At 43.5% G+C, this 17893-nt stretch overlaps 1 long non-coding RNA gene across 2 annotated transcripts; it reads right to left on the bottom strand.

The window, feature by feature from the left end:
• Positions 130–2348, bottom strand: LOC110432466. 2 transcript variants are annotated; one of them, XR_002449913.1, is made up of 3 exons: positions 1745–2347; positions 827–1072; positions 130–474 (listed from the first exon to the last, which is right to left on the bottom strand). It is a non-coding gene; the product is annotated as an uncharacterized LOC110432466 (long non-coding RNA). The 2 variants fall into 2 exon arrangements; XR_002449912.1 differs by having other exon boundaries at positions 827–2348.

Raw genomic sequence — 17893 nt, 5'->3', positions numbered from 1 at the left:
GAAAATGAAAATGTCGCACGTGTCTATAAAAAGTTTATTCATAGAGGAAAACTTGGGAAAATGAAAATTCCGAGAAACAATAGTGTACATTTGAGAGAATTCGAGTGACAGGTGACAAGAATTCAAGAATTTAGATACAGTAATAAAATGTGTATTTGCAATAAGAGTTTGCCTTCAATTCCAAGTTTTGGGAAAATGAAAATTCCGGGAAACAATAGTGTACATTTGAGAGAATTCCATTGACAGGTGACAAGAATTCAGATACAGTAATAAAATGTGTATTTGCAACAAGAGTTGCCTTCAATTCCAAGTTTCCACCGCCGGTATGATCGTAGTGATGGCGGGCATGGTTTCTATTTTTCTATTAATAGGCATAGCCTCACTGCCTCAGAAGGATCCACGACTCCAACAGTCCAATTGTTCCAATATCAACATCATGCAGGATATATGCATAGTTATCTCGATGCAAGTTACCTACATATAAACCAGGATAGTTGTTGATGAATATTTTAGGACAACCAGTAATGTGATTGAATGAGAAGACATATCTACAGATAGTAGGATAAATATGTAAAGAGCAACAAGTCTGTGATAACAACTGATAATAAGACGCATTTTAAAAGTCCTATTTATTGTTTCGGCAATTCAAACAATGTCTGCTATTTCTTTCATGGACACCAGCTCCTTCCTACTAAAAATCACCTTATGAGTTATGACCTTGTATTTTCTTTCTACAAAGCAATGGCATCCAATTTTGTAAGAAACTCATCATAACTGATTTTAAAAAAGCACTACCATGTCAGAGAGGGTATTTTAGACCACTTACAAGCTCAATTCGCAGCGATGACGAGACGTCGGTCATGTTGCAGAGGAACTGCCCTGCACCAAGAACTTGACCCACTCCATACAGTGTCCTCAACGGCATAGCCAACATGGTGCTGATTCCATACGGCAGTGGCTTCCTGGCTTTCGTGGCAATTATTCAAGTTTGGTCACAGAATGATGCCTAAGATCCCAGCAGCATGTTCCTGACAGTTGATTAATCCACAAACAGCAAGACAGCTTCATGCTTCTGAGAGTAGCTCAACCAACAAGAAAATCACATTAGAAAAAGGCAAATCAGATATTATAACTACTTCCTGACCAACCTAAAATCAAAGGCAAGGACACATGTTTGTAGACTTTTTGATTGCAGACCAAAACATATGGAGGGTTGAGCTCTGATGGGGAAATGTCGCACATTCATGAAAAATTGAGTTTAGTGTGCAGGAAACATGAGGCTAGACACCAAAAAAGTGGACTTGTTGAGCCTTACGGCTTTAATAATATGAAAAATATACAAAATAATAAATTCTCCAAGCTATCCATGGTTCTAAAGTCCAATTTGTTGAATAGAGAAACACATATGTTTAAAAAGGTTCACTAATTTATCTCCCAAAATTAGAACAGAGTACACTGTCATGAATGTTTTCTGACGCATAGTACTCCATCGACTACTGAATGACATGCAATTCAGAAAATATTCATCGGCACTCTATTCACATTTTCGAGTCCATCTCCATCTCCACGGTTTCACACAACGCAAAGGGAAGGACAAGGACAAGGTCACCTAAAAATTCAAATCAAAGCAGATCAAAGCACACCGAACTGCAGATATGGATCCACTCAAGGATTATGGATATGCACATATACGGAAGATAATACCACTAATTAATTTGATCAGATACGGAAAAAATTAGCACACTTGTTGGTTGCTCGTCGAGGATCGCTGGGGTTGCAGCGGCGGCGGAGACCTGAGCGCCTAGCATCATGGTGTCCGGGTGGAGTCGGGCGGCGTCGTGGAGACCTGGCGTGATGGGTGAGGGGCCTTATCGACGGCATCCATGGGAGGACAGGGAGCCGCCGCCGTGCCGCAAATCCGAGTGGAGAGGAGAGCGTCGCCGCCTAGCGCCTGACTCCTTGAGCACCTAACCGCGACTCAGCTCGTGCGCGTGGGAGAAAAATGCGATCCCGGCCTCCGCCGTCGTTGTCGACTGGGTGGAGATGGTGGCGCCGACGGTAGGGTTGAGGGCGCCGCCGCGTTTGCTACAGGATGGATCTGGTCCTCGCGCCCTGCAGGGTGGGGGCGGCGCCGCTATCGTGGAAGAGCGCACGGGACCCATGGCCACCTCATCGAGCCATACGGCTCCGCGTTGCCGCCGAGGGGGATCAAGCGGACGGGGAGGGAGCGGTTGGCGGCGTTGTCTTGAGGTTTCGATTTTCTGCTTTTCTGGATCGGTGATGAAGTCGGACGACAATGCGAGGAAGGGCAGCTTTTGGCGGTGGCATGAGGACGCGGGTACACAAGCGGGTAAGAAAAGGTGCGGTGTTATAAATTTTGGTGCGGAGTCAATCATTTTGCCCAAGAGCACGCGTTTCTGGAGTAAGGAAATATTGTGGGCCCATGGTTAATTAAATCTACATGTAATTAGTTAGGTTAAAAGTACATCTAAGGAAGGAGATTTCACTTGGGTAGGCTGCTTTTAGGTGACAAATGCTATTCAATTCGTTCACTCCTTCATAGTATAGATATGCAACTTTGTAGTTGATTATTTTTTTTATTTAAATTAATTGTGACCTAGAAATTCTATTTTAACACTACTAATTTTGGAATTCATACTTTTTAGAAATTTTCAAATAAATCTGTTTAGAGTCTTAAATATGCATTAAAATATTTACTAAGTGAAGGAAGTTTGTATAATAATGGAATATACTGAACAAGACTAGTAGAGAACAGAGTTCACGGAATGAACAGACTACTGTCACAAGATAACAAACTTTCAGTTCAGCATATTTGTCTTAGATAGCCTTGGATCTGAGACTAATATGAACGCTAGTCTCAAATCTAAGTTTTTTTGGGTGCCCGAAGACCTTTAGTTTCGGTTGGTAACATTGAAGGATCGAGATGGCGGACTAGAGAGGGGTGAATAATCCTTTTTAAAACTTATTACGCCGGCTAACCAAAATAAATGCAGAATTAAAATTATCGGTCTAGTCAAGACTACACCCCTCTATCTAAGTTCTCTAGTACCTTATAAAAGATCCTAAATAAACAAACAAGATGCTACCTTAGCAAGAGCTCACCTAATCAATTCTAGAAGTAAGGTCACACAAACCTATGCCACTAGTACTTTGCAAAACGGGGAGCTCCTACATAACTAGTAAGCAAAAGCACAAAGCTCCTAAGCTCACTAGCAATGCTCAATAACAAGGCAACCAATGCCAAATTAGAGAGCGCAAATTACTTAGCTACACAAACTAAGCAATGTGACTAACAAGGTTACACAAACCAAATTAGTCACGCAAGGGGAACTACTTCTAGCAACACATGCAAGAAGGTAATTTGCAAGCTACACAAGCTAACTAATTACAAGAGCAACTACACAAGCACAAGTATATGAATGTAAATACAAGCTTGTGTTAGGGACTTGCAAACCAACGGGAAGAACAATGTTGACACGATGATTTTCTCCCGAGGTTCACTTGGTTGCCACCAAGCTACGTCCCTATTGAGACAAGCTCCAAGGTTGCTACCGGTCCTCTTGCTAGTGGTGACCCGCAAGTCACACTCTCCCATGTGGAGTGCTTACCACAAGCTCTAGCACTTGATCCGGCCGGACCACTTGTCACTCTTCGCATCTCGCTCTACTAGAGTTGCTCTTCGCGATCCCCGTGGGGTGAGCACCGTACCCCTCACAAATCCTTCTTCGGAGCACCACACAATCTTCTCGCGTGCTTCAAATGGAGTCACAATCCACCAAATCGTCTAGGTGATGGCAATCACTAAGAGTAACAAGAAATCCCCAATCACAAAGATTTCCTAGTGCCACCAAATGCAAATCCTAAATGCACAGACTAGGTTCTCACTCCCTCACTCGAAATAGCACCAAGCATGAGAGGGAGAGGAAGGGGAAAAGGTAGATCTTCAACCTCTCATCCACACCCACAAAGGGCTCTCAATCTCTCTAAGAAATTTCAGCTCAAATCCATGGGAGAGAGAGAGAGAGAGAGGAGAGGAAGAACCCTAACTTGCTTGCTCTCCAAATGTGAGAAAATGGGGAGAGAAATGAGGAGGAAGAGGAGTCCCCTCTGTTTTTGCCAGCCCAAGCGGCCATCCACTCACACGGCCACTCACCAACGGGCAGGAGCAACGGCAACAACGTACCCACGCGTGGCTTCTGACCGTTGGAGAAAAGTGGATCTGAGTTGTATGAGAATTTCTCATACAGAAACGGGAATTGCTTTGGTGGGTTTGGTTGCATGCGTGGCATGCTGCGGAACACACACAAACCAGCTATATAAGAATTTCTCGTTCACAAGAGAGAATTGCCGAGATGAGGTCTCTGTCTAGACAAAATAGATATGAAAATTTCTCGTTTACAAGAGAGAATTGCCGAGAAGGTGTCTCTGTCTAGACAAAATAGATATGAGAATTTCTCATACAGAAATGAGAAATGCCAGGATGATCAATTTGAGCACCTCTTCAAGTAGCTAACTTCACCAAAATATTCCAAAATAAATTGGACACTAAAGTTAGCTTTTCACAAATATTTTTATAGGCTTTCTCATACATCTCACCACGTCACTAAGCGCTAAGTATATGCAAATGAGATTCATACTTAGTGGCACTAGATAACCATTGCAATTAAAGATTTCCCCCTCTTTATAGTACAATTATCTATCCTAAATCCGGTCAAGCACTTCTCTACTCAACTCAGACCGGTGAAATGAAATGCCCTACAGGTTATACCTTTGCCTTGTGCATTCCATCCCATCTCCTTCGATGTTGATGCAACACATGCACCAATCAATCATAAATGATATGATCCACTGCATATCATCACGTGACCATATTGGTTCATCGATCTTGACCTCACTTGCTCTTCACCGTTGCGTCAGTTCATCGGCACCAAGTCTTGCTCAAGCTTCACCGTCACACGCGGTCCCTCGCTTCAAAGCCTCCGACTTGCCCTTCACACTTGCGACTAGTCCATCGAGCCAAGCCTCGTCTTGATCTTCTCCACCTTGGTCACATGACTCTATGTCATGTATCATATGCAATGAGCTCCTTCATCATCACTTATTCATCTGTGAACTAATCTCCTGTGTATCTCATATAAAGACTATTAGTCCACCTAAGTTGTCACTCAATTACCAAAACCAAACAAGGACCTTTCAAACATCAATCTGGACTAAAGGGTATATTAGTCTCGATTTGTAACATCAACCTAGATTAAAGGTAGACGTTTTACTTCGTTGGTGTTACTAAACCCGACTAGAGGACCCTTTAGTCCTAGACCAAGGTCACATGTTCTGCATAGGTTGAGAATTTTTACAATGGTTGTTAGAAAATGAATGGCTCACGAGGAGCAATCCGATGGCTAAAAAGGCAAAGAAACCAATTTAGGAGGCGCTGGGAGGAACCAAGTGCATATTAAATGGTGGGACCATATGGTCAGTGTATACTAAAATTGGTGGAATTAACATCTGAAAATAGGTAGAAAAAAAATTCTATTTTTGAAATTTTTATATGTAATTGAGGGTAGAAGAGGAAATCTATACTTAGAATAGAATAGTAATGGAATTGTTACTCTGCAATTAAACATAATGTTTTAGCAAATGTGGAATAGCTTGTTACAAGTAAAAAAACCAAGGGGTGTGCATATAAGGCATATTTGTAGGATGCAGTTTTGTTCAGGATTTGTCAAAAGGTCTAACGCTTTGTCAGCATCATTTTCATTTATGCGTAGTGCTTTCGTAGCAGGATACTTCTCAAATCTTCAAGATTGAAACAACCAGTCAATAATAAACAGGAAGCATAGGCAGTACAAATCAACGGCTATGTAAAAATTAGGGGTATCACCATGCTCAAACAACTGAAATATGTTCATTGTAAATGAGCTAATTTCTGGTTACAAACCTTAATTATTACGCTAACAACAATACAGGGAGATCAACCTGACACTATGCACAATCTAGCTCCAGTAAAAGAAATATTAACAAAAGAACCAAATGAAGCAATACTAGTTTTGTATGACTATGAGTGGAAACTCGCATAATAGTTTTGTAAGAACCAAAATTAACATGGGGTGACCGGCGAGGGCCAAGCACTTCTCCTCGGCAGCTGCGACAATGGCGCTGGTAGGGGCAAGACTGTAGGAGCGACGGGCCCTCAGCAAGGTCAGGCCACCGGTGGTGCCACACGAGGGCGAGGTTAGGCCGGCTGTGGCGGCGCACGATGGCAAGGGTGAGGTGGTGGCGAGATGCGTCCTACCACGTGTGGGTTTGGGCACCACGTGATGGCGCAGACCAGCCAGCGGCGAGATGGTTCACGTGGGTGCTGGGTTACGACCTTTTTTTGTGACTGTGCTGGGTTGCGGCATTGTAGGGGAGGGGGAACCTGCGCGTGGGCTAGGTTGTGTGGAAGGGGTGAAACATAATTACCGTAATAATCTTTCATTTTTTAAATTAATTAGAGCTAATAATTTACTTAGGAACAATAGGTACCAAGAAGTACCCCCAACCACGTATGAGGGCATACATGATATCTTGGGTTTGAATCGCATGAGGCAAGCCTCAGAGGACTTTTAGTCTCGATTCAAGTCAACCAGGACTAAATGGATAGGCTTTTAGTGTTTGAATCGCATGAGGCAAGCCTCAGAGGACTTTGAGTCTCGATTCAAGTCAACCAGGACTAAATGGATAGGCTTTTAGTGCCGAATTACTGGTCCTGGTTAGAAAATCTGAACTAAAGGCCTTTGCTAAGCCGTACTTTTTTTATAACTAACAGTGTTTTTCGCTCATAATAAATCAGTAAATAGTACTTTCAGACTAGCGAACAGGCTCTAAAGCTCTAAAGCCATGTTATCTGCCAGCCGTGGCCTGGGCGAACAATCTTACTGCGAAATGGTTGTCATAGTTTATTTAAGATAAAATCCTTGTCCTCGTGTTTTCAAGAAAAATTAAAGTAATATTCCTTGTTCGATTGTTACTTGATTTTTCTAACTAGTATTAGAGAAAAAAATCATTTAATTTGTCCAAAAACAGAGGAATATAAGAAGCAAAGTTTTCCTCTGAGTTTGACGAAAAAGATGCAAGAGAATTTGTAACAATATGAATTATTATTGACGTATAGTATAAAACTAAGCTAAAATCTTAGTCTAAAACTATTAACACTAGTCCACTGACTCATACTTCCGCACATGCTAAAATCTTAGTCTTATGCATTACTCAATATTGCACACCTTTTTCTTTTCCATTTTCAATACCCATATAGATAAATATTCGCACAAGCTAATACATATTTACACACCATTTTCAATCTGAATGACAAGTTTGTCTCAGCATGAATTTATTTCGCTGTCACTTAGGTCTTGTTTAGTTCCACAAAATTTTAGGAAAACAATACCGTAGCACTTTCGTTTTTATTTGACAAACATTGTCCAATCATAGAGTAACTACGCTTAAAAGATTCGTCTCGCGATTTGCAGATAAACTGTGTAATTAGTTTTTATTTTCATCTATATTTAATGCTCTAAGTATGTGCTGCAAGATTCGATGTGACGGAGAATCTTGAAAAGTTAAACAAAGCCTATCCCTGGCAACACGGCCACACGGGTTCATGTTTTTATTTGGCTACTAGTATCAAAGAACAAACTCCTTGCTAGAGAGGCAGAGACCATTTAGTAAAGCTACGAAGCGACTTGCTTGTTCTACGAAGAACGTGAAAGTATCTCTTATCTCCAGTTAGTCTTTGGATGTATGGTTTATACTATGAAAGTATTTTATATTGAAAGGATCAAGATGCCTAAGAGAGGGGGTGAATTGGACTTCTCTAAAAATTTAAGCAACCTATAAGCTCCAATTCAACCCTTTGTGCCTAGTGTGACTAGAGAGCTACCGGATAAAAGTTTTGCAACCTAGTTCCAATCCTATTCTAGCATGGCAATTCTAAGAATGTAAAAACACAAAGTAAATACTAGAATGTAAAAGAGTAGTGGAAGAAAGTGCTCGGCGATGTTTTGCCGAGGTATCGGAGAGTCGTCACTCTCCACTAGTCCTCGTTGGAGCACCCGCGCAAGGGTCTTGCTCCCCCTTGGTCCGCACAAGGACCAAGTGCTCTCTACGGGCTGATTCTTTGACACTCCGTCGCGGTGAATCGCCCAAAACCGCTCACAAGCTTGACACAAGCCACCCACAAGAACTCCGGGCGGTCTTCGTGCCTCCAACCACCACTGAACCGTCTAGGTGATGGCGATCACCAAGAGTAACAAGCAAAGAACTCTCACTTGACCCAAACAAGGCTCTAGAGAGTGGTGGATGCACACTTGACTCTTGGAATTCACTAGAGAAGGATTCTCTCAAGAAATCACTCAAATCTCATTCCTCTCTAGGTTCTTGCTACTCTCTTGCTCCACAACAAGTTTCTCAGATGTTCAAATGGGCAAGAGAGCTCTCATGGACGAGGTGGAGGAGTATAAATACTCCCCACGAAGTCCAAAGGTCAGCCAACCGTTTTCCACTGAAAACGGGATCACCGGACGCTGTTAATGTTGCACCGGACGCTCTGCACCGAGCGTCCGGTGACACACAACGGCTAACTGTACATGCGTCTGACAAGTCACCGGACGCTACCTCTTAGCGTCCGGTGGCACCGTCCGGTGCTCCGGGGAGTTTTGCAAACTCCCTGAGTATGGGACCGGATGCTACCCGGTGCGTCCGGTGCTCACGGGAAGTTTACAACCTCCCTGGGTGTGGGACCGGACGCTGCCCGGTGCGACCGGTGCCAGCGTCCGGTGCCTAACCCTAAGCACCAAACCTTTCCAACGGTTAGGGACCTCATCGGACGCACTCACAGAGCGTCCGGTGCAGCGTCCGGTGCCTCCTTAGGCACCCTAACTTCGTCGAAACGCGATCGCTCCAAAACGAAGTTGGTTCCTCTCGATCTAAGGACTATCTCTGAGCTGTCTAGTGCTAGGTTTACCAAGTGTGCACCACACCTAAACCTAAAGCCTTGCCTAAGTCAAGCTACTAGATCAAAGCCCCTCTTAATAGTACGGTCAAAGGAAAACAAAGTCCTAAACTACTCTAAGTGCCCTTCTTCACCACATGGCACTTAGACCTAGTCTAGTCTTGACGATGTCCATCCATCCTTTGAAAACCGAAACGATTTCTACTATTAAGTAGGCATATACGTCCCTGTCCATCGAGTATCTATTACCATGACCTCACTAATGACTTTGCCTTTGCAAAACACACGTTAGTCATAGTAATCAACATTGTCATTAATCACCGAAATCACTAGGGGCCTAGATGCTCTTTCATACATGATGAATCCAATAATATTTATTTTATATAAATAATTATATGTTTATATTAGAAATTAGTGAAACAAAAGATTATATATATATATATATATGACTTAGCAAAACCATGAGTATACTCATTTTTTATGACACAGTACTTAGGGTATGTTTAGCGCAGCTCACAACAACTATGACCTGTTCTTTTTGCCAAACATTTATTTTCAAAATAGTTTCACAGGGGAAATTATTTTTCTCCTCCTCTCACAAATACATGAGTTGGGATAAAGTTGAAAAAAGTAGCTTATCCTAGCTCAATTTCACATATATACTATAGTCATTCTATTCCCATTTCATCATGTGAAGTTGTTTTACCAAACACTTCTTCCAAAATAGCTCAAATTTAATAAGAAAACTACTCATTAAGATATTTTTGTAAAAACAAAAAACATATAGTGAAGTTGAGCTGTGCCAAACAAAGCTCTACTTTGAATCATTCTCCAATGCAGCTTCTTCCATTGAAAGATGCTGTAGTTAAGATGACACTCATATTTTTTGAGACAAAAAGAAATTGTGTGTCTTTTTAAAACTTTGAGTTGGCTACTGAGACATGCCACATAGAGAAGAAGAACATCACATTGGTTGTCCAATCCAAAGTAATAAATACACGTATCTATTCTTGCTTGTCTGGAAAGCCATAATTGGAAATACTATATACTGATTTGTTTTGAAAGAAAAACACTAGTTAATGGCTAGTAGATACGACAGATAAGCTCAAATGAATAGAGTCTAGCTAGTAGTCTACTACTGTTAGTGAAAGCACCACACGTAACAAACAGTATCTCAATATCGTAGTTAAGCTAAACTAGTTCTTTTAAGTCGCCGGCGCAACTAAGCCTGAATGAAAAACTCGAAGCTCCGCTAGCTTGTTTGGCTCGTGGCTGGCTCGACCTAGCTCAGCTCGGCTCGGCTCGTTATCATAATAAGCCAAGCGGAGCTAAGATTTTTGCTTGTTAGTTATAACAAGCCAACTCGATCTAGCTCGCGAGCCGCTCGTGAGTTAAACAAGCTATAGTTTTAGAAAAAACTCATCATAACTTATATTAGTTTTATATTACTTCATGTCTTACACTTATAAATGTTAGCTCATATAAATATTTTATTTGACTTTAAGACTATTAAATTATATTTTTTTGTATTATTACTATTTTTAAGTTTTAGATAAATACAAGTATTATATTTTGTGCATTTTTTTATATTTGGCTTACGAGCTTAACTATCCAGCTCGATCTCGTAATGAGCCGAGAGCCAGCTCGTTATCCTAACGAACCAGAACGGGCCGAGCCAAGCCGAGCTAACTCGACTCATTATCCAGCCTTAGGCGCAACCCATCTCAATATATCTGATTGCATCGGCACCATTGCCGTCGATGATGAACCTCTTCTAGTACCAATGCGCCTTCCAGACGCCGGCCATGTCCTTGATGGGCACGCCCTTGGTCTCGGACAGGAAGAAGGCGATGAAGAGTGTCACGACGACGATGCAAGTGGCAAAGAAGAAGAGCACAAACTTGAGGCGGCATAGCATAGGCAGGAAGGCCTGCGCCACGGCGAAGGTCATGAGCATGTTAACGGTGACGGTGATGCTCTGCCCCGATGGCCGCACCTCCAACAGCATCACCTCGCTCGCCACGTACCAGCTACCCCATCGGGCCTAACGACCAGGTAAATCCTGACGTACGCGCACATCACCACCGTCGCGTACCCTATCAGCAGTGGCGAATGCAGAATAAAATTGAAGAGAGCCTGATCTCTTCTTCCTCTATCTCTCTCCATTTTTTTTCTTTCCTCCACCTCTCACTACTGGAAACAGCAACGTTGCCGAGAGTTTTCCGTTTTGCCGAGGGCCGGATCTCGGACACTCGGCAAAGGCCATCTTTGCCGAGGGCCGACCCTCGGCAACGAGGGACCCTCGGCAAATGCTTCTTCGCCGAGGGCCGGACCCTCGGCAAAGAAACGCCCTCGGTGAAGGCCCATCTTTGCCGAGGGCCGGGCCCTTGGCAAAGAAGGGGCGCTCGGCGGTGTGGGCCCAGAGTAACGGCGACTCTGGGCGTTAGGCTTTGCCGAGGGCCCGTAGTTAAGCCCTCGGCAAAGCGCTGCCGGAGGTCCGACTTTGCCGAGGGCCCACCAGCCTGCCCTCGGCAATTCCCCTCTTTGCCGAGGGTGTGGCGTGGGCCCTCGGCAATTTTTTTTTTGTTTTTTTTGATCTATGTTTTTTTTCTTTCTGTGGCACACCTACACTATTTTAAACTACATGTCAAACTTTGGTTCATTTTGAAATAACTTTGGTATATTTTTTTGGTTTTTTTGAATTTGTTGAATTTTTCGACAAATTTCAAATTCAAACTACAGGTGCATTAAATAATATTATTTAATTATTTCAATCTTGACATTCATGATTGTTAGTGCATTTCCAGGCCGTATGCAGAAAGCCACATGAAATATCGAACGTTTACCCCCCGAAACATGTCGACCAAGTTGCGTAAAATCATTTTTTTAATATATAAAATGAAAACAAACTCAGAAAATCACGAAACTTGGCGACATAACATGTTATCACATGTGGATGCTATGATAAAATTTTCAAAAAATTCTGAGTCTGTGGCAACGTCTGGTGCACAAAACTCAAACATCTCACATGTGATCAGGCGCGGATGATGACGATGACCCAAGGTAGATGAATAACATTCAGATTGTCTCTTTTTTGAATTTAATATATTCAATTATATCTTCATATCTGTCAAACACTCATTGTCTTGTAGGTGATTCCCTGGTGGTGTCAGGCGCATGCCGATGCCTGGTCCGCGATCGTGGGTAGGTGGTTCACGCAAGACTACCTAGACAGACACGCGTCTCAGCGGGCACTGCGTCTGCAAAGACCAGCTGCCACTCACCACCAAGGCAGCAAGAGCCTCCCCGGCTTCAAAAAAACATATGTAAGTGATTTATCTTCTATTTAGTTTCGCGTTTAATGTATGCTTGATTGCTCACCCTCTGTCGCTTTTCTCGTAGGAGGCTGCGCACCCGGACGAGGAGGTGTCCATGTTCACGCCTTGGGCTGCGTCTCACCAGACTACAGGCCAACGGATCTGGGACGCAGCTGCCCCTCGCGAGGCGTACTCCGACCCCAACGTGTACGATAAGGTCCAGGAGTACACGTCGGCGGTACGGGAGCGGCACGGGCCAGAGTACGACGTCCGCACCGAGCCACTAGATGCCGAGGCCGTCATGAGGCTCGGTGGCGGTAGGAAGTACGGCCGGGCCTGGATCGCAAACGCCGCCATCGACCCCAACACCACCCCCACTCTCAGCCAGCTCAGAGCACAGAGCACGAGCTCCAGCCAGCCCATCCGCGCACGGCCGACACCGACAGTGAGCATGTTAGCTTCGCTCCAGGTAATTCTAGGTTCACTTATAGTAAATTAATATTCTCGCAACTGAATTACATTTGCATTACTGAAACATTAGAGTGTAATCTTGCAGGCCGACAACGCCTAGAAGACGGAGCAGATCACGGCCCTCACTGCTCGGCTGGAGGCTGAGCGTCTCGCGCGAGAGGCCCAGGACCAGAGGATGGCTGAGGTGATGAGGGTCCTGGCCGCTCTGGGGCAGCATACAGGTGTGGACGTCACGATGTCAGCTCCAGCGCCTCAGCTGCCGCCGCCGTTTAGTTCTACTGTAAGTGTCAAAGTCAACTTCTTCTTTGTAACTGTAGTGCATAAATAATTACTGCAATCTCACATAAACATCTAACTGTTTGTGCAGTCTCAGTCGATAGCGGGATCCAATAACCCGCCTCGTACGTCACCGGATCCTGGAGCCTTCGACACACCACCCTCGACGCAGAGGCAGGACAGTTGGGGAGGATGGTGAGTTCTCGCAGCCCTACGGTGCGTACGTGTCGGCGGTTTGGAACTTTGGTTCGATTTGGTGAACTTGTGGACTACTGGATGTACATACATTATGTTCGTGATATATATATGTGATGTTCGTGAGATGTATGTGCTCATTGTGGACTGTGTGTGATGGTATATATATATATATGTATCTGTCTTTTGTCTGGATGTAAATAAACAAACAAAAAAAATTTAAAATTTCTCTGGTCTTTGCCGAGGGCCTTGACCATAGCCCTCGGCAAAGAAATTCCAAAAACAAACAATAATCAAGTCTTTGCCGAGGGCCTTGGCCATAGCCATAGCCCTCGGCACAGAATTTGTCAGAAAAAATAGAAAACAGGTCTTTGCCGAGGGCTATGGTCAAGGCCCTCGACAAAGAATTCTCCAGAAAAAATAAAAAAAAAAGACTTTGCCGAGGGCCTGCATGGTAGCCCTCGGCAAAGAAATTACCCAAATAAATATTTAAATTTTTTTTGCCGAGGGCCAGCATGGAGACCCTCAGCAAAGAAATTACCTAAATAAAAATTTAAAAAATTCTTTGCCGAGGGCCCAACGTTGAGCCCTCGGCAAAGACGCCGTCAGTTGCAGCCCGTGGCCTAACGGCATCTTTTTTTCCCGAAGGCCGGCGTCAGCCCTCGGCAAAATCTTTGCCGAGTGCCCGACAAACGGCCCTCGGCAAAGATCCCTTTGCCGACGGGAAATTTCCCGAGGGCAGCCCTCGGCAAAGCCTTTGCCGAAGGTCTTATAGCCTTTGCCGAAGGCCTGAGGCCCTCGGCAAAGATCCTGTCTGTAGTAGTGTCTTCTTTCTCACCCTCCCCATATTTCCATTAGTGCACCACGTGTAGGGGGGCTAGAGCCCCCAGCCCCCCCCCCCTTTAGATCCGCCCCTGGATTGCTACCACGCCAAGGTGCCCACCGCCACCTGCCCTGCAAGCATCTGCACGCCGCCCGACACGGTCCACCATGAACACCGACACCAGCATCGAGGCGAGGTTGATGAGGCCGGTGATCACTGTCAACATGAGCGACGCGCCGCAGCCGAAGCCTAGCATCTTGAAAAGCACGTGCACCTAGAACATGATCACGTTCATGCCTATCAATTGCTGGAACAGCGAGATCACCATCGCCATTGCCAGCTGCGGGTAGTGCCAGCACCACACGATGTCACGCCATGGGGAAAAGCTAGAAATGTTATCATCCCTAGTGATGGAGCTAGAAATGTTTGTATGTTTAGTTATCTTATCATTTCATGTGACTAGAAAAAAATATGAAGGTATAATTAGTAAAGAAACCACAAGCACGCAGATTAATCATACCATTGTAGCATTTTACCGGGAGTATTTCAGGTATCGTTATTTATATTTTACCACAGGGAAAAGCTATTGGAATTTAATATGGCTAGAGAGACTTAACTAGAGTGTACACTTATGATAAAGTCAATCACATAGGACATACTTAAACTGGGTAAGACAATGGTAGATATAAATGATAAGTATAAATATTGATAATATTGATAACCCCCAGAGATAGAAATTGACTACTCATAAGTTAGTAGGACCGAATAGGAGATTAGTTAAGAGATTTGATTCTTATGTAGTTACTTATCTACTAAGTCTTTCATGTACTCTAGCAAATATACAATCATGTATAGCATAATGACTCTTTCTCTATGCATAAGGAGAGCCACGACTTAGTAAAACTATTCCTCCGCAACCGTGTTCTACTAGTTCTATATACGGGGAGTGGACTCCAAAGGAGTCAACAGGGCTGTCACACGCGGCCTAGCATATAGAGTGCACATGTAGGCAAACATATCTAAGCACCATGCTTACATAATGGCTACCACTTAACTCAGTCGAGTATTGAATTAATCGCTTTGCAAACATATGCATAAGCTCATTATCAATTATGACTATATCAAATATAATACTAGAGCAAACTAGAAACATAATAAACATGAAAATATTATTGAAATAGAATAAAGTCATAACAGAAAAGGGATACAATGGCTATACCAACCTCCAGATGACGATGAATCCTGAATCCTGAGCAGGAGCCCGGACTCTACTTGTACCTTGCTAGCTAGGCTATACTAAACTTTGAGTAGCTAATCTAATATCTGGTGGAGAGGACTTCTTCTCCTTGGCTTCAACTAATTTCCTCTTGGCTTCTCTTCGTGGAGGGGGGTGGGCTTGCTTATATAGGCCGGTAGGATGCACCAAGACCCTTGGATCAAACCAACTTGAATCAACGGCATGGATAGAAACCCTAAGGTGATGGATAACCGACATGAGGAGGCAGGGGCTGATTGGTGGGCCCCCAGGTCAGCCAACAGGAGGTCACCTCTAGGTGGGCCCCACCTTCAGTGGTCTACCTTCTTGTGTCTTCAAGACCCTTCTCAACTTGATGTTGCGATGAAATATGCTTTTTAACCCACTGTCATCAATATCTTCTCTTTTCCTCATAAATTCCTGCAAAAACATAGATTCACCAAAACCTATGGAATTATGTCAGTTTAAACCCTACTTCTAGTTATATGCCCATTTCCATGTTTCTTTGACGATTAAAAATGAACAATAACTCCCGTCAACAACTCCCCCAAGCTTAACCTTTGCTCATCCCTGAGCAAACAGCTAAACCAAAGATTAAAAACTTTTCTTTTTCAAACCACTCCTTATACTTGCTTTCAAACAAAAAATCTTCTTCGAATAGTCATATGTCTTTTTACCTATAATCATGGGCTTTTACCTTTTGGGGGCCTTGAGCAATTGAAAGACATAATAATCTAGTGAAGCACTATGTCTCATATTCTTTGTTTCACCTGGAGTTTTCATATATTTTTCAAAATAAAACTCAGAGATTCCTTTGCATGACTCTCTCTAGTCTCTTGGGATATATAGTATTTTGGATTCTTCTTAAGGCAGTAATGATGGTATGCCTTCTCTCTCTCACCCTACTACTAATAAAGCTTATGTGGAACTTATAGGTGTGGAGACAGCCATACATACTTGCAAAGCATTTATGATAAACTGAAACAATGGATCCAGATAAATAAGTCGTACAATCAAATCAAGATGTGCATGTGTGTGGATGTGGTGGAGTGGATATATAGTGGAAGTGATGAAAAACAAATTATATATTGCTCCTTTGAAAAACTTATCTCTCTTAGAAGACACTTGCAAGAAAACATGGGCTATCTTATTCTTCTTTCTCTCTCTCTCTCTCTCTCTCTCTCTCTCTCTCTCTCTTTCTTTTTCTTTCTTTTTTTAGGTGGGCATCAAAGTACCCATTGTTTTAATTATTCAAACACTTGTCCATTTTTTTCTTCAATAACTTTTGCATAGCCCATGTATCTCATCTACAATTAATTTTGAGAGATGATAATGATAACTTGGACCATTTATTTGGTGGATGAAAACCTAACAAACATGTTTTTGGTATTCACTCCTTGTGTAAGAGTGAAATAGTTTTGAGTGGATCTAAATGGACTGCATGTGATTGCATACTTCTAGTCTATATAACACTCCAAAATTTTTAATTTTGGATTGCTATTAGAAAAACACTAAATTAAATAAGGATTTAAAATTTTTCTAAAGTATTACATGATTTTTATTAATTATTGTTATTATGAAATGAGAAAAATGTAGAATTTTAAAACTTTTATTAAAATTAAGTGAAGGGTGTTTTGTTTTGGTTGTTGTGTGCTTTGTGCCCTAGTTTTGTTTGGCTTGTGTGAGAAAAATGAATTTTTTAAAATTTCTAGCGAGCCACGTTTAGGTCCTGTTGGTTTTCGGAAAAATAAAACTCCCAAAGTCCTAATTGAAAACTAATTCAAATTTGAGTAAAGAATAATTGAAAAAAAATATGTTTAAAAGAAAATAAGTTTCTTGTTTTCAAAAGTAGTGAAGAAAACAAACTCCTAAATAATCTCTTATTAAGAATTCGAAAATGGTTCGGAAATTGGTTTGGCAAAATAGTTTAGAACTTCTCTTTTATAAAAAAAAAGTTATTTCTTTTCCCTCTTTTTCCTTGTTTTTTGGCCTGCTCCCGCTTGCAGCCTGCCCTGCGCCCGCGCTCACCCTTGGGTCTTGGCCCAACAGCCGGCCCAGCGTCGCAGCAGCAGGCACAGCCCAGCTCCACTCGGCGCCCGCGCTTTGGGCCCGCACGTCAGCTGCGTCCCCAACCTCCGCATGCATCGTGCGGGAGCCGCCGCCGCCGTTCGATCCGAGCCCGCGCGCCTCTCGAGGATAGTCGCGCCTATAAGAGGGCCACGCCGAACCCCCTGCGCCCCCTAGAACCCTAACGAAGCTCCGCCGCGACCCGAAACCCTAGCCGAAGCCGGGCCGCCACCATTATCGTGCCACCGAGGTGCTGCCGACGTTGATCCCCTCGGCTACCTCATCTTCGACGACGACAACCGGCCCTCGGCGTTCGCAGCGAGGTGACGACCACGCCCGTGCCCTTCTTGCGCTCTCTCTCCCTTCCTTTCGCGTACACGGGCTCGCCAGAGTTCTTCGGCCGCCGTCGAGCCGCCCCACCGCGCGGCCCGTCCTCCCCGGCCACTCTCTCGCGCGGCCAACATGCGCACCGCATTCGG

The sequence above is a fragment of the Sorghum bicolor genome, chromosome 2, assembly GCF_000003195.3.
Source record: "Sorghum bicolor cultivar BTx623 chromosome 2, Sorghum_bicolor_NCBIv3, whole genome shotgun sequence".
NCBI lineage: Eukaryota > Viridiplantae > Streptophyta > Magnoliopsida > Poales > Poaceae > Sorghum > Sorghum bicolor.
This window is presented reverse-complemented; position numbering and strand designations above follow the sequence as displayed.